The 16,707-nt window shown below is 45.6% G+C and overlaps 1 protein-coding gene across 3 annotated transcripts in view; it reads left to right on the top strand.

The window, feature by feature from the left end:
* The window catches only part of Clybl (citramalyl-CoA lyase), a 297,384-nt gene that overhangs the window by 211,341 nt on the left and 69,336 nt on the right, over nucleotides 1-16,707 (top strand). The window lies entirely within an intron of this gene.

Raw genomic sequence — 16,707 nt, 5'->3', positions numbered from 1 at the left:
CCTCTCTCTCTCTCTCTCCTTGCAAATAAATAAATAAAATTTAAAAAGAAAAGAAAGGAAAGAAAGCCAAAGTTACTCTGTACCTGGCCACTGTCACCGGGAAGACCATATTTGGTAGTGCTGGGCTTCAGATGTCTCTGAGGTGCAGAGCACTTTCTCTGGATAGAAAGTATCTGACATTTAAGCTTGGCAACAAATAAAGAGAGGGTTCCCCAAGTATATTGGGGCAGCTTGGGGAAGAAATTCCCTGTGTGCTTGGCAGGAGCCACATCTTCATGCCTGGCTTCCTACTTGGCATCCTTTCCCCCCGTGGAGGGGCAGATCCTGAAGTGAAGAGAGGCATGGTGGTAGGCTCCCATGTTGCCAGTGATTAGCTGTTTTCAGTAATTATGCCCTCCCATCCAGGGTGTGGCGGCTGGCACCTCTGTAATGAGATGATTTCTAGGGCTTGGGTGTTTCAGGCCCTACTGGCTTCCCCTTGGCCCTCGCTCACTGCTCTCTTTGGCAGCCTCAGAGTTTACCGACATTAGCACCAATGTGGCATGTTCCCCTTGGCCAACGCGACAAGTCAAGGAAGACATGCCAGTCTGCTATCACAGGGGAGCTGCAGGGAGAGAGGTGAAGCCAGATGAAGCTACCAAGCCAATTTATCTTCAGGGAATGGGAAGGTTGTCTCCACTTACCCTGATTAGTGATCTCAGAACTCTGAAGACCCTCCCAGGCCCAGATTTTTTTTTTTTTTTGCCAAGTGGAAATTTCCATTCTACACTGGAATAACAGGAATTTGTCTACTGCATAGGAGTGACACTGTTGGTAAAGTCATACCAACTGTGGAAATGGCTCTTTCTATACTCATCAAATAACCATTGAGCAACCACCATGTAACAGTACAAAGCTGTCCCTTGAAGTGACAGTAGTGTGGACAAAACAAGCATAGCTCTTCTTCCTGAGCCCTCGGCTGGAGAGGCCGATATCAGTGTGGAGTTGACTCTAGCATATGCATAGTCATAAGTCTGCCATCCTGCTGAGAAGCCAGAGTAAAAAGTGCCCTGAAAGCAGAAAACAGGGCTGTAGCCTGGAGAAGAGTCCCCATGGAAATGGCATTTGAACTAGGATCTGAAGGACGGGTAGGAGAAAATCAGGCCAAGTATGGGCTGCAGATGGGTATGGAGGGAGAGATGGATGCAAAAGCCTACGGGCACAGAACAGCAGGTCTCTGAAGGCACTATGACAAGGGTCATCTGTTGGCATACCCAGGGCCTGGGGACATACAAGACAAGGCTCAGAAGGCAGGCAGGGGCTAGATGATGAAGGTCCATGAGCCAGTCAGGCTCTTTAGATGTATTCTACTATACTGGAAAACCAATGCGGCTGAGCAACAGGAATATGTCTCAGAAGCATCTTCGGAGCTGGGTGCGATGGCGCACAGCTGTCATCACAGTGTTTGGGAGATGTAACCAAGAGCACGCTGAGTTTGAGACTGGCGTGGGTGTGGTGGTGTGAACCAGACAACCCCCATAAGCTCATGTGTTCTGAGTGCTTGGTCCCCAGCTCATGGCAATGTGACAGATGGAGCCTTGCTGGAGGAGGTGTGTTGTTGGGGGGGCAGGCTTATGCTCCCCCTGGCCACGGCGCTACTAAATCTCCTGCTGCTGTTTTCTACCCACTGTGGCCAGGAGGTGATGAGCAGCCTCTCCTCATGCCACATTTTCCCCTGCCATCATGGAGCTTCCCCTCGAGACAGTAAGCTAACATACACTCCTTTCCTCCCACAGGCTGCTTTTGGTCAAGTGCTTTGTCCCAGCAGCAAGAACATAATTACAATGGACTACACAGTGAGACCCTATGCCAAAAATCAAAATCACACCAGATGCGGAGCAGTGGCTTAGGGTGTGGGTGGGGAGGTCACGTGCAAGCTGTCGCCCCCATGGACAATGGGAAGAGGACGGGGTGAAGGTGACAGGTGACCTTGGAGGTGCTACTCCTTTCCTTCCGTCCTTTTCCAAACCTACCTCCAGTGGCTGCTAGGGCAAGCAATGATGGGTTCTTTCTCCTTGAAGACCCTTGTTGTTTTCTGTCCGGTCCTCAGGGGGAAGCAGGTACCTGTAGTTCTCTGCCAGGCTTGGGAGGAACTTCACTCCAGTTCAGAAGGAGCACAAAGTCTCCTCCGGGGGTTACCGTAGATCTGTGTACTCTCAAACCTCTACATACAAGTCCGTTAGAACCCCTAAAGTGACCACATTTCCATCAACCCCAAAGCCAGCCAAGCAAGGTCACATCTATGAGGCTCCCTCCTGGTGACAGTCATGAAGCCCCTTGCAAGCCCCGCTGTGGTGTGGAAGCCCACTTTGGGAACCAGGGGGTCAAGTGCCCATTATCCAGGTAAGCAGGCTCTCCCCGGGAGACCAGAAATGCATGTCAACATGCCAAGTACAGGAGGCTGGAGCCACCAGGGCCACCTGGGAAGAGAGGTGTCAACCAGGCAGTACTAATCAAACTGGACAATGTCCTAGCCCTGGCGTGGCCCAGCCCAGAGCCAGGCAAAATGCGGGTGGGAGGAAGGGCCTGCCTTCCTCCATAATCAATGTCCCTGTTAACTTGGGCAGAAAAAAAATCTGACAGCTCTGGAAACCTGCCCATCTGAGCCAAAAGAGGAATCCAAGAAGCAGTTGGAGCCAGAGAAAGCGTAGAAATGGCAGGTGAGATCAGCTGCCCTTTGGAGCCCTGGGGGGCCATGAGCTCTCGGCTGTGTTTTGAAGGGCTCTCTGGGCACAGGTGCCAATTGTCATTCCCACATGGTGTCCCAACTGGCCCCTAAAGCGGCCTGTCCCTCTGCGGTCTGGGGTGGAGCTGTTTATAACATCCAAAGAATAGACAGGTCTTCAGCTCTGGACTCAAGTTCCCAGTGGGGCTGCGGTTTGTTACCTGGGATAACTGAAATTCACAGAGAAACGAAAGTCCCAGTGAGATGATTCTAGCAGAAAAGCAGCAATCTAGCAACAGAGCGATTGAGATCCAACCAGCCAATGTTTCTTTCAAACCTCTGGGACGAGGAGACTGATATGAACCCACTGTTCTTTTTCTGCAATTCCCAAGTCCAAAAGCTCTGTAAACCAAAATTGTACCCTAACCTTGGGACGTGGCAACAAAATCTCAGCTAAGTTATATGAGGCTATTTACTGACTTCCTCCTCTTGGGGTAGTTTGATTGTTATTCCTGCATTTTCCCCAAAAATTTGGGAAAGGAAGATATAAAACACACTCTTTGGGTACCATGTAACTTTCCTGAAGTCCTTACCAATGTAAGGTAGAGATTTTTGCCTCTTGGATTAATTCAATGCTTGGGTTTTCTAATGATCTGAAGTATTGTTATATGTGCCAATCAATCTGATGTTATATATCTTCAGGGTAGGAGCTTAAGTTGTGACCCTTAAGACTCTCAGAGTAACCACAAAAGTGACCCTAGGTGTTAGGTTTGCCTGCTCTGAAAGTATTCAAGTAGTTTGAATGGAACAAAAAATAGGCAGATTCTAAAATTTAACTAAACAATGTACACATTCAATAAAAACCAGCACAGAGTATTTATGTAAGAGTAGGTATTATGACAACCAGATTCTCTAACAAAGTCACAATCCCTTAGGATGTGTGTTGCCCCACACCCTTAATCCTGTCAACTAGGAGGCTAAGATTTTTTTTTTGTTCATTTTTATTTATTAATTTGAGTGTGATACAGAGACAAAGAGACACAGAAGAGAGAGAGAGAGAATGGGCACGCCAGGGCTTCCAGCCACTGCTAACAAACTCCAGACACGTGCACCCCCTTGTGCATCTGGCTAACGTGGGTCCTGGGGAATCGAGCCTCGAACCAGGGTCCTTAGGCTTCACAGGCAAGTGCTTAACCACTAAGCCATCTCTCCAGCCCAAGATTTCTGGTCTGTTGAGGGTTCCCAGTCAGCTTGTGACCAAGTGAGACTCTTCCCTAATGAGCCACAGAAGAGGAAACAAAGGGACTATAAATCAGGAAGCACCAAATGACAAGCCCAAAATATAGCTTATTTAAGAATGGCAAATCTGACCACGCATCAGATTTAACATATAATTTACCCTGACATAGAAGGTGCAATTAACACTTCTGATGCAAGCCAATATACCAGGCTGTTTGGGAGGGTACTGACCTGTTAACCTTCTGGTATGGCTTTGGTCTCAGCTATGCTGCATGCCCACTTGGGTCCCTCTTAGCTGCACCGTGGGTTCAGGTAGGCTGGCTGGGTCGGTGGGTCGCTGCTCTGATCTCATGTGCCGTGTGCTGTGCAGGTGAACTCCCTTCCCCAGGTCTCTGGTGCTTGCTGGCACTTGTGCTGGTGAGAGGGGGGAGGGGAGGCTGTGGATAGTGCTGAAATTCTCCCGCTGGTCCTCGCCATCCTCTTCCTCATGATCCACTGGTCCCTGCCACCCTCCCTTCCACATTTCTTGAGTTTGCAAGGAGGTCTGTGTGAGTAGAAGAATCCCCTCACCTGGCTTTTCCTGCAGTTCAGGCCAAGCCCCTGTACCGATCTAAATCCCCAAGGTTTATCAAAAAGGGATTGTTATAAGTTTGAGGACTCGTGTCCAGTAGAAAGCCAAGAAATCCCAGAGAAGCTCATGGAGCCTTTCGCCCTGTAATTATTTCACTCCCTTGGAGAAGCTTGGAGTCATGGAATTCTAAGAACTTCACTTTCATGTGGTCAAAGTACAGATTTCAAAGTAGGTGATATGTACTGTCAGCGGCCTGGGCTGGGATGCTGGTGCGTGGAGCTCAGTGACAAAGTGCTTGCTTAGTGGGCATGAGGCCCTGGGTTCGATCTCCAGCAACGGAAAATGTAAAGCGGATGGCTTTGGGAATCAGAAAGGGTCTGACCACGGTGAATTGCTCAAAGGCAAATCTTCAGAAAGACTTGAACAGGTTGACTGATATACTCACTAATCTTGTGTTGCATGAACTACTTATACAGTTAGGTACCAAGTAGCAAGAAGCTAAAGAAATAAAAACAAAAACAAAATAACAACCCAAGCTGGGTGTGGTAGCACATGCTATTAATTCCAGCACTGGGGAGGCAGAGGTAGGAGAATAACCATGAGTTCAAGGCCACCCTGAAACTATACAGTGGAGTCCAGGTCAGCCTGGGCTGCAGCCAAACCCTGAAACCCTACCTAGCAAAAACAAAGACAAATAAGCAAGCAAACAAAACCCCCTAAAAAAAGAAACAAAAATCAGGACTTTCTGCCATGCAATTGGAAAGGAAGGTTAACATAAGCTGCTCACCTGGGGTTTGGTGACTCATGACCGTCATGGAATGACTCACAGATCCTTGGCTTGGCTGAGTGGCCAATACACCCATAACAGCCCTAGTGACAAGCGGTCCCTGTTGTGCCCAGGCTATGACATCACATTCTGCTGAAATCCTTTTGGCTTCATTTTAGACCTACCTAGCAGGGCTCCCAGGTTGTGAAAAGGAATGTTCTCTCTGTGCAGGCTGATGTTTGCAGGCATCTGTTTACTCATCTAAACCTTGGTTACATCCTGCTAGGAGAATGGAAGGCTGTAATGTCTTCTTTTTGAGTCACAGGTGGTAGAGGCACCATGATTCCTGATGTAGCATTCTGTACCAAAATGCCTAACCACTTTTCTTTTTGTCTCAGGAGGGAGGGGCGAAGCAATATGACTGTAGTTTTTTCTGGACTTGCCAAAGAATCTGATCTTAAGGGGTGGTGTGTGCGTGTGTGTGTGTGAGTGTGTGCGCACACACACGTGTGCACGTGCACCTCATGCTTAAGAACACGGTCCTGAGAATATAAAAATGCAGTGAAACGAAAGCACCAGTATCTAGCTGGATTACCTGTATCTGACATGGCATGCCATATTTCCCTTTTATTTATTTTATTTCATTCTATTGAGGTAAGGTCTTGCTGTAGTCTAGGCTGACATAGAATTTACTGTGTAGTCTCAGGATGGCCTTGAACTTATAGTAGTCCTCCTATCTCAGCCTCCCTTGTGTCGAGTTCTGTGCCAGGATTAAAGGCATATGCCACCATGCCCAGCTTCCATGTTTTAAAAAATATATATTTTTAAATTTTTACTTAGTTTATTATTTTATTTATTTGAGAGATAGAAAGAGAGAGAGAGAGAGAGAATGGGAGGGAGAGGGGGAAAATGGGTATGCCATGGCCTCCAGTCACTGCAAAGGAGCTTCAGATGCATGCACCACCTTGTGCTTTCGTGCACATCCTGGGGAATTGAACCAACATCCTTTGGGTTTACAGACAAGTGCCTTACCCGTTGAGCCACCTCACCTCTCCAGCCCCGTTTTGTGTTTTGGACATTTACTTAAGAGAGAATGAGAGGGATTGAGAGAAATAAAGGGTGTGAGAGTGTGAGCGGGGATGCCTTCTAAAACACATATTTCTGGAGTGGCCCCAAGGGTGGTATTAACATGGTTCATGTGACAAGTGGGGATGCAGTAGACAAGGGGTGACTGGACCTATACAAGGTTTAGGGAAGAGCTGTGTGAGCAGAGGAACATTCCACAAAGGTATAATTATTCATATATGAGTTCATAATTTCATTTGTCTGCATGTGTGTGTGTGTGTGTGTGTGTGTGTGTGTGGTATGGGTGCATGTGCACATGTGTGTGACGTACATGTGCATGTGTGTGTATAGGCTAGAAGTAGACATCAGTTGTCTTCCTTGGTCATTCTCCATTTGTGTACTAAGGCGTTACCTCTCACTTGAGCCCAGAGCTCACCTGTTCAGCTGGTCTAGCTAGCCAGCTTTTCCTGGGGAGCCCTCCTATCTCGGCCTCCACCTCCTGGGGTTGCAGGTGGTCACTACACCTGCTCTGAATTTGCCTGAGTATCAGGGACCTGAACGCGGGTCCTCGAAGCTTCTCAGCCACTAAGCCGTCTCTCCGGCCTAATATCTGAGTACTACTCAAACAGCATAACATAGTCGCCTTCGCAACAACCCACTGAGGATTTACCAAGCACCCCAATGTTGAGGGCACTGCACTTGGTAATTGTGCAAAGAACAGAGAAATACAAAAATAGCAAGTTTGGTGTTTTGTTTTGTTTTATCACACATGGGGTCACGTACATTGTCCAAACCTAGGCTCTGGCTGTCCCCTAAATGCCCTCACAAAAGGCCAGTAGATTTTGGGATACTTTGTTATTTGAATTGATTTGTTCATCCAAATTAAAGCATTTGGTATCAAACTACCAAACTTGAGACACATCTGTTTTGCTAGCATCCTTGAAATAGTCACCCCAGACAATATTTTATTTTTATTTATTATTTAATATTTTTTTATTTTTTTGGTTTTTCAAGGTAAGGTCTCACTCTGGTCCAGGCTGACCTGGAATTAACTATGTAGTCTCAAGGTGGGCTCGAACTCTCGATGATCCTCCCACCTCTGCTTCCCAAGTGCTGGGATTAAAGGCATGCACCACCACGCCCGGCCTATTTTTTATTTTATTTTCAAATTTTTATTAACAACTTCCATGATTATAAAAAATATCCCATGGTAATACCCTCCCTCCCCCCACTTTCTCTTTTGAAACTCCACTCTCCCTCATATCCCCTCCCCATCTCAATCAGTCTCTCTTTTATCTTGATGTCATGATCTTTTCCTCCCATTATGATGGTCTTGTGTAGGTAGTGTCGGGCATTGTGAGGTCATGGAGCTCCAGGCCATTTTGTGCCAGACAATATTTTAATGTGCTCGTTGGATAGTCTGGTCTGTTTTGATGTGTTTGTTGTTTTCTGAGATAGGATCTCACTCAGGCTGTCCTCTCACTTGTGGGCATTCCTCCTGCATGGCCTCCTGACTACTGGGATTACAGGCTTTTTAGGGTGCTTTCCTTTATATTTTTCATTTTTAAAAAAAATTTTTGTTGACAACTTCCATAATTGTAAACAATATCCCTTAGTAAGTCCCTCCCTTCCCCCACTTTCCCCTTTGAAACTCCACTCTCCATCATATCCCCTCCCCCTCTCAATCTCTCTTTTATTTTGATGTCATGATCTTTTCCTCCTCTTATGATGGTCTTGTGTAGGTAGTGTCAGGCACTGCGAGGTCATGGATATCCAGGCCATTTTGTGTCTGGAGGTGCACGTTGTAAGGAGTCCTACCCTTTTCTTGGCTCTTACATTCTTTCCACCACCTCTTCTGCAATGGACCCTGAGTCTTGGAAGGTGTGATCGAGATGATTCAGTGCTGAGCACTCCTCTGTCACTTCTCAGCGTTAGGGTGCTTTCCTTTCAAAGTGGCTCCTAGCCGGTTGTATTAATTATCTCTTATGGTCACTACCACCATGGGATTGCTCTGGTTTTTGTTTTATAAAGCTGGTCAGGGACTTACTAAAGCAAGTTCTTTTGTGATTTCAATGTTTGCATCCTGCCACCATTCTTGTGTTGAAATCGAATCTCCAGGGTGATAGTACTTCGAGGTTTGTTGCCTTGGAGATAGTAGTTGGAGAGGTGGTCAGGTCATAAGGGTGGAGCCCTTGTGTCTGAGATTAGTGTCCTTAGGAAAGAGGCTCCAGGGCTGGAAAGATGGCTCAGTGGTTAAAGTGCTTGCCTGCAAAGCCCAAGGACCCAGGTTTGATGCCCTAGTACCCACTTAAAGCCAGAGGCACAAAGTGGCACATGCATCTAGAGTTCATTTTGCAGTGGATGGAGGCCATGGCGCACCCATTCTTTCTCTCTCTCTCTCTGTGTCCCTCCTTGCAAATAAATAAATTAAACTATTTTAAGATAAAAATTTAAATATCTTGGGCTGGAGAGATGGCTTAGCGGTTAAGTGCTTGCCTGTGAAGCATAAGGACCCAGGTTCGAGGCTCGATTCCCCAGGACCCATGTTAGCCAGATGCATAGGGGGCACACACGTCTGGAGTTTGTTTGCAGTGGCTGGAGGCCCTGGCACGCCCATTCTCTCTCTCTCCCTCTCTCTCTATATCTGCTCTTTCTCTCTCTGTCGCTTTCAAATAAATAAATAAATAAATAAACTCAAAAGAAATTTCAGTATCTTATTTATTTATTTGACAGAGAGAAAGAGGGAGGGAGAAAGAGAGAACTGGCCCACTAGGGCCTCCAGCCACTACAAACAAACTCCAGATGCAAGCGCTACCTTGTGCATCTGGCTAACGTGGGTCCTGGGCAATCAAACCTGGGTCCATTGGCTTTGCAGACAAACGCCTTAACTTCTAAGCTATCCCTCCAGCCCCTAAAATAAAAAAATTTTGAAAAGAGGCTCCAAAGAACTCCTTACCCCCCTTCTGCCCAGTGAGGACACATCAAGTAGGCAGCATCTACTTACTGACCAGGAAGTAGGTCTTCATCAGACAGCAGAGCCTATTGGTACCTTGGCCTCCAGAACTGTGAAAAATGAATATTCCTTGTTTATAAGCCATCCAGTCTGTGGTATTTTGCTATAGTGGCCTGAATAGACTAATACAGGCCCCAAGGAAGATAAAATACCAAATCCTTTCTCATTTCCTCTGGCGGAGATTTCACAGGGAGCAGTAGGGGAATGAATGTATGCTACAGGTAGGATGTTATTTTTCTCTTGCCCGTTGGTAACAGGATAATCCTTAGGCAAAGACGCACATAACACTGGAGATATGAATAGGGGCCATGTAATTATGTAAGCATTTGTTCATTCTTTCTCAGCCAAGTCAGCTCTTTGCCAAATCCTGTTGTTCCAGAACTTGGATTTATCCCTGGTAACCCTTTCCTTCCCAGGGAGCATTTTCATTACAATCTGTTTCCTAAAAAGAATCAGAGGTTGCATATGAGGCTCTTCAGAGGTAGAACACTTGTTTGAATTTCAATATGTTTATCTGTCTTTAATGTGTGTTAAGGTGTGTGTGTTCATGTGTGTATGAGAGAGCAAGGGAGAGAGAGAAAGAGAGAGAGAGAGAGAGAGAGAGATTGAGAGAGGGTGTGCACCTGTAATGGAGAGAAGATTTGAAAAGTTAAGCATGGAGTTACAGCTGCAGTGAGTGTCTGGAACCTGATTCTGTACTACTTATGGTCAGGTGTGAGAATTTATGCCACAGAGATCAACCAGCTGATCACCAGAGCCCACTTCTTCCTTTTCCTCTTGCATAACAATTCTTTCTTAGCTTCCTTTGCTAGTATTGTCTTGCAATCAAGTTTTGGCACCCAGTTTTTTTTTCTTAGATTTTGAAATTTTATTTATTTATTTGCAAGTGTGGGAGGGGAGAGAGAAGAGAGAGACAGGGCACGCCAGGGCCTCTAGTCACAAATGAACTCCAGACACATGTGCCCCTTGTGCATCTGGCTTAGGTGAGTCCTGGAGAATCAAACCTGGGCCCTTTGGCTTTGCAGGCAAATGCCTTAACTGCTAAGCCATCTCTCCAGCACCCTCCCCCACAAAGTTTTTTGGCTGACAAAATGTGTGTAGAAATGTCCAGCCCTTGCCCATGGAAACTTTCCATTCTCTTTTTTAAAACAATATTTTTAAATTTTTTAAATTAAATTAAATTTATTTGTGAGAGAGAGAGAATGGGCACATCATTAAAAAAATATTTTTAAGTTTTTTAAATTAAATCAAATTTATTTATGAGAGAGAGAGAATGGACACATCAGGGCCTTCAGCCACTGCAAATAAACCCTAGATGTATGTGCCACCTTGTGCATCTGGTTTATGTGGTCCTGGGGAATCAAACCTGAGTCCTTTGTCTTTGCAAGAAAAGTGCTTTCATTACTAAGCAATCTCTCCAGCCCTCATTTTATTTATTTCTTTCTTTTTTAAAATATTTATTTATTTGTAAGCAGACAGAGGGGAGAGAGAAAGAGACGGCGGGGGGGGGGGGAGGAAAACGGACTTGCCAGGGACTCTTGTCAGTATAAATGAACTTCACACACAAGCACCGCCCTGTGTGTGTGTCTTTATGTGGGTAATAGGGAGTTGAACCCAGACCAGCAAGCTTTCCAACCAAGTGCCTTTAAGTGCTGAGCCATCTCCCCAGCTCAACTTTTCATTTCCTATGCTCTTTCTTCTTCCTTTGGCTAATTACTAATAGTGAAAGAGAGAGAAATTTGGGAGTTTGGGCCCCTGAAGATGGCACAGAGCAGAATACACACACACACATACACACATATGGGGGGGGAGGGGAGAGGGAGAGAGAGAGAGAGAGAGATTTAATATGAACAGGAAGGGTACTCAGTGGTTTTAAACCTCTGTAAATGTGGGGTTTCTCTGTTGCAGTGCTGTGGCTCAAATATGCACGGGGTTGTTTTGACCACTTTAGTTTGTAGAGCTTTAAGATAGATTTGCTTTTGACAAAACTGCACTTGAGGTTGGAATGTGATGTGTAGAGTATGCTTTCCTTATTCGGTGCCCTTCTCCGGCACCTCTCTATGCATTTTCACTTAGTTGCAGTGAGTTAAATATGATTTTATATTTAGCTCTTCCTCACTTAACACACCACCAGCATTTCCCCCATCACCACAGTGTTCGTAATTATAAATGTTAATGACTGCTTAATATTCCATCAAGCTGATGTACCATAATTGTCTAAAACTCGTGTGAGCTGCTGCTTTTATGTCCTATTTTGAAAAACAAGAAGCCAGCTTATCAAAACACAACAAGGTCTCCACAAAAAGGGGACTTTTAACTACTGAGTTCCCCTAGTGTTTCTAAGGTATAATTTAAATTATAAAAATGTAATGATCCCTTGGTACCTATTGTACAAAGCAAGGCACTCAGGCTGTCATTGTAAATGTGTATATTGTATTTGTCCAGGTTCTTGGAGAAGCAAGCAAAATGCTATACAGCTGCATAAGACTCCCTGGTTTACATGACCCCAAGCTGGGAAGTTGAGATCCTCTGTGTACAAAGCAGAGAAACAGAAAAGCCAGAGAATCGCGGAGGGCAACTCATGTATGTCTGGAAATCTAAAGGTCAGAGAAGCAGGAGCTTTTGTGGCTAATAGCAAGATAGGATAGAGATCCTTGCTCAAGGAGACACAGTGATTCACCATTTCATTGTCTCCAACCCTTAACAGATTGTGAGAGAAATGCTAATGTATCTCAGAGGCTCCCTCCTAGACAGACCTAGATACAATGTTTACCAGCTATCTGGGCACCCCTTGGCCCATTCACCTCAGTGTGTAAAACTCACCATCAGAGGTGCATGCTTGTGCAGGTGAAGGTGTGTGCTCTGTGGCTGGCTGAAAGAGAACCCTGGCTTCTCTACGGCGGATCGGAGCTCCGTGGGGACAGCCTTGGCCCTCAACAAGCAAGGCTCACCTATTTGCAAGGCTGGCGGGTCTTTCCCTGGCTCCTCCCCCTCTTGCGCTGTTCCCTTCTTAGCACTGGATGAACAGCGGGCCGCCTGGTCAGGTGGTGGTAGGGTGTCCCTCAGCTGCAAGTGACCACTGCCCACGAGCCATCCAGACACTGACAAGGACAGTGGCGCGGCGTTCATAGACACATTCACAGCATTTGCTTTTGTACGTTACATTCCAGACTCTACTGCACAGACAAGAATGTTACAAGTGCTAATAGGTTAGAAATGAAACAAATCTGCATTCACCGAAGTAAAGTTTGTTTCTGCCTTTGGTCCTGTAGCCCTCTATAGGGACCCTGGTTTTGTGGCTTCCTAGTCTTAATGTCAGTACAAAACTTCTAGAGCATTCTGTAAACTCTCACCACTTGTGGACACGGCCCGCAAAATCTGTTAGCCCAAGCGGGACATGGTGGCGCACGCCTTTAATCCCAGCACTCGGGAGGCAGAGGTAGGAGGATCGCTGTGAGTTCGAGGCCAGCCTGGGCTATAGGCAGACCCTACCTCAAAAACAACAACAAAACCTGTTAACCCAGAGTCCATGTAGATCTCTACACACATTGCATGTGTGTGCTGGCAAAACCCTGTAGGCTTCATGTGAGCTCAGGTTAGAAGGGTGAGGGCTGCTCACTTTCTCACTGGCCAGGATGACAGAGTGTATCACTGAAATGTGTGGTTGTCACCAAGGGCCACCCTATTTTGTAAGTGGAAATGTCTTCCAAGAAGGGTCCTTGGCATGTAGTCTCATTGTTTATGTACATTACCATACATGTTTAACATGAGGTAGGTCAGGATTTAAACTGCTGAACAGAACTGCAGATAGACTTGGTGGCCTAAGGCCTTTGAACTGAGACAGGATCAGTGTCATGAAGGAAGCTAAGAAAATTGGGGCTGGAGAGATGGCTCGGTGGTTAAAGTACTTGCCTGCAAAGCCTAACCACCGGGGCTTGACTCCCCAGTAACCACATAAAGCCAGATGCACAAAGTGGCACATGCATCTGGAGTTTGTTTGCAGCAACTAGAGGGCCTAACATGTTCTCTCCCTCCCACCCCCAAAAAATAAAATTATTTTTTTAAATAAAGGGACTGCAGAGATAGCTTAGCAGGTAAGGTGTTTGCCTGCAAAGCTAAAGGACCCGGGTTCTATTCCCCAGGACCCATGTAAGCCAGTGGCACAAGGGGGCGCCCACGTCTGAAGATTATTTGCAGCCACTAAAGGCCCTGGCACATCCATTCTCTCTCTCAAACAAATAAATAAAATATAAAAAAGTAAAGGAGAAGTTAAGGAAGCAGCTCAGAAGTAAGATTCACTCCTTTTTAGCACTTTGCACTTTGATGAATTTTTGAGTCTCCCTAATAGTCACTGCCATTTGCAAAGAGAAGCTTCTGTGACCAGAAGTGAGAGCAGCATCTTTCTATGGGCATAAGTATTTTAGAGGATAATTTGATGGGCATGACATACCCACTTAAACAAGCAATAGTAGTCACTTCCCTTCTACGACCTGTGATCCTGTAAGCCATATCTTTTTTTTTTTTTTAATTTGTTATTTATTTATTTGAGAGCGACAGACACAGAGAGAAAGACAGATAGAGGGAGAGAGACAGAATGGGCGCGCCAGGGCTTCCAGCCTCTGCAAACGAACTCCAGACGCGTGTGCGCCCCCTTGTGCATCTGACTAACATGGGACCTGGGGAACCGAGCCTCGAACCGGGGTCCTTAGGCTTCACAGGCAAGCGCTTAACCGCTAAGCCATCTCTCCAGCCCCATATCTTTTTTTTTTGGTTTTTCAAGGTAGGGACTGGCTCTAGCTCAGGCTGACCTGGCATTCACCATGTTGCCTCAGGGTGGCCTCGAACTCATGGTGACCCTCCTATCTCTGCCTCCTGAGTGCTGGGACTATAGGTGTGCGCCACCACGTCCAATAGCCATATGCTTTTTTAAAAAATATATATTCATTTATTTATTTGAGAGAGAGGCAGATAGAGAGAAAGAGAGAATGGGTGCGCCAGGGCCCTTAGCCACTGCAAATGAACTCCAGATGTATGCGTTCCCTTGAGCGTCTGGCGTATGTGTGTTCTGGGGAATTGAACCAGGGTCCTTAGGCTTTGCAGGCAAACGCCTTAACCGCTAAGCCGTTTCACCAGCCTGAGCCATATGCTTCTGATTAGGTTTTCAGTACCAGGCATGAATTCCCTTCAGTGCAGCTGGCCTCAAATCCAACTGGAGAGCAGTTGGTTATCTGCATCACAGCCATGCCACTATTGCAGCAGTGGCACGTGTTGCCTGGCTAGCTGGCTGTGTAGCTTACATGTCATTATGGGTGAGGGAGGAAGTCACAAAAGGACTTCAAAACAGAAGAGAGGGCTGGAGAGATGGCTTAGTGGTTAAGGCGTTTGCCTGAAAAGCCAAAGGATCCCGGTTCAATTCTCCAAGACCCATGTAAGCCAGATGCTACGTCTGAAGTTCATTTGCAGTGGCTGGAGGCCTTGGCATGCCCATTATTCTCTCTCTCTCTCTCAAATAAATAAATAATTTTTTTTTAAGTCTTAAAAAAAAAAAAACAGAAGACAGGCTCAGTGTTAATCCCAGTACATGGGAGGCAGAGGTAGAAGGATCACTGTGAATTTAAGGACACCCTGAGACTACATAGTGCATTCCAGCTCAGCCGGGGCTCAAGAGGGACCCTGGGGGAAGCAGGGGAGGGGGGCAGGGAGGTTGGGGGCAGACAGACAACCACAGCAACAAAAACAGAAGAGGGATTAGCTGGGAAGAAAGGGTTCAATAGAAGGAATGTAGGGGAGGAGGGATAAAAGAAATGTTGAAGGGGGCTTATGATCAAAATACATTATGTGCATGCATAAAAATTATTAATTAAGAAAAGGAAGCAAGGTTCACACCAATTTATAAAAGCTGGAAGAAGAGCCAGGCACGGTGGCACATGCCTTTAATCCCAGCACTGGGGAGGCAGAGGTAGGAGGGTCACTGTAAATTTGAGGCCTCCCTGAGACTACATGGTGAATTCCAGGTCAGCCTGGGCTAGAGTGAGACCCAACCTCGGGAAAAACCAAAAAGAAAAAAAAAAAAAAAAAGTGGAAAATCTACTGAGTTGGCATTTGGTTCATTAGAAGGGTTATGGGGACTTACAGGGACTGTAATCAACAACATGAAGTTCAATGCAACCACAAATCATCCCCGGGAAGCTTCAGGAAATCTAGCCATTTCTTTCTGACATATATATATATATATATATATATATATATATATATATATCAACAAATTTATTTCCTTATGAAAGAGAGAGAAAGAGAGAATGGATGCCTCAGGGCCTCTAGCCTCTGCAAATGAACTCCAGATACATGCATCACCATGTGCATATGGCTTACATGGGATTTGGGGAATCGAATCTGGGTCCTTAGGCTTTACAGGCAAGCGCCTCAGCTACTGAGCCATCTCTCCAGCCCTGGCCATTTCTTAAATGGTGGTCATAGATTTGTGATGATTCTTCCACAGCAGTCTTGACTGGTACAAAGAACCACACTGGCACTAAAACGAAGAGTAAGGTACAGTCTATGATTTCAGCGAGAATTCACAGCTGTCACCTTATTAATAGGGTTTACCCACCAAGTAACACAGTGCTGTGTTACTGGAGATACCTAGGTCTCCTTTATGTTACAGGAAAGTTTACAAAGGAAACCATTCACAAAGGAAGTCAGCCTTTCCTGGTCCTTTCCAAGAACTATTCTCCAGAATAAACTGCTTTTACCTATTTTATCTTGCTATTTATCTCCTACTTCTTTTCTTTTTTCTCTTTGGTTTTTCATTTTTCGAGGTAGGGTCTCACACTAGCCCAGGCTGACTATGTAATCTCAGGGTGGCCTTGAACTCATGGTGATCCACCTACCTCTGCCTCCTGAATGCTGGGATTAAAGGCATGAGCCATCCTGCCCTGTTTATGTTTGCTTTCTTGTTTTTTTTTGATGTTAATAATTTCCTAAGAGTTTATTTATTTATGTAACAATTATGTGAAGCCCATAGTTTATATTGGGATTCACTCTTTTATTGGATAGTTTCTGCATTTTTTTTTTTTTTTTTTTGTTGTTTTGTTTTTTTGAGGTAGAGTCTCACTCTAGCCGAGGCTGACCTGGAATTCACTATGTAATCTCAGGGTGGCCTCGAACTCACGGCAATCCTCGTACCTCTGCCTCCTGAGTGCTGGAATTAAAGACATGCGCCACCACGCCCGGCTAGTTTCTGCATTTTGACAAATGCATAATGCTGTATATTCATCATTACCATATCATACAAGGTTATTTCATGACCCTAAAAATAAACCTTTGCTTCATGAATCCAGCCTTCCCCA

Source organism: Jaculus jaculus, chromosome 3 (assembly GCF_020740685.1).
Source record: "Jaculus jaculus isolate mJacJac1 chromosome 3, mJacJac1.mat.Y.cur, whole genome shotgun sequence".
NCBI classification, from domain to species: domain Eukaryota; kingdom Metazoa; phylum Chordata; class Mammalia; order Rodentia; family Dipodidae; genus Jaculus; species Jaculus jaculus.
This window is presented reverse-complemented; position numbering and strand designations above follow the sequence as displayed.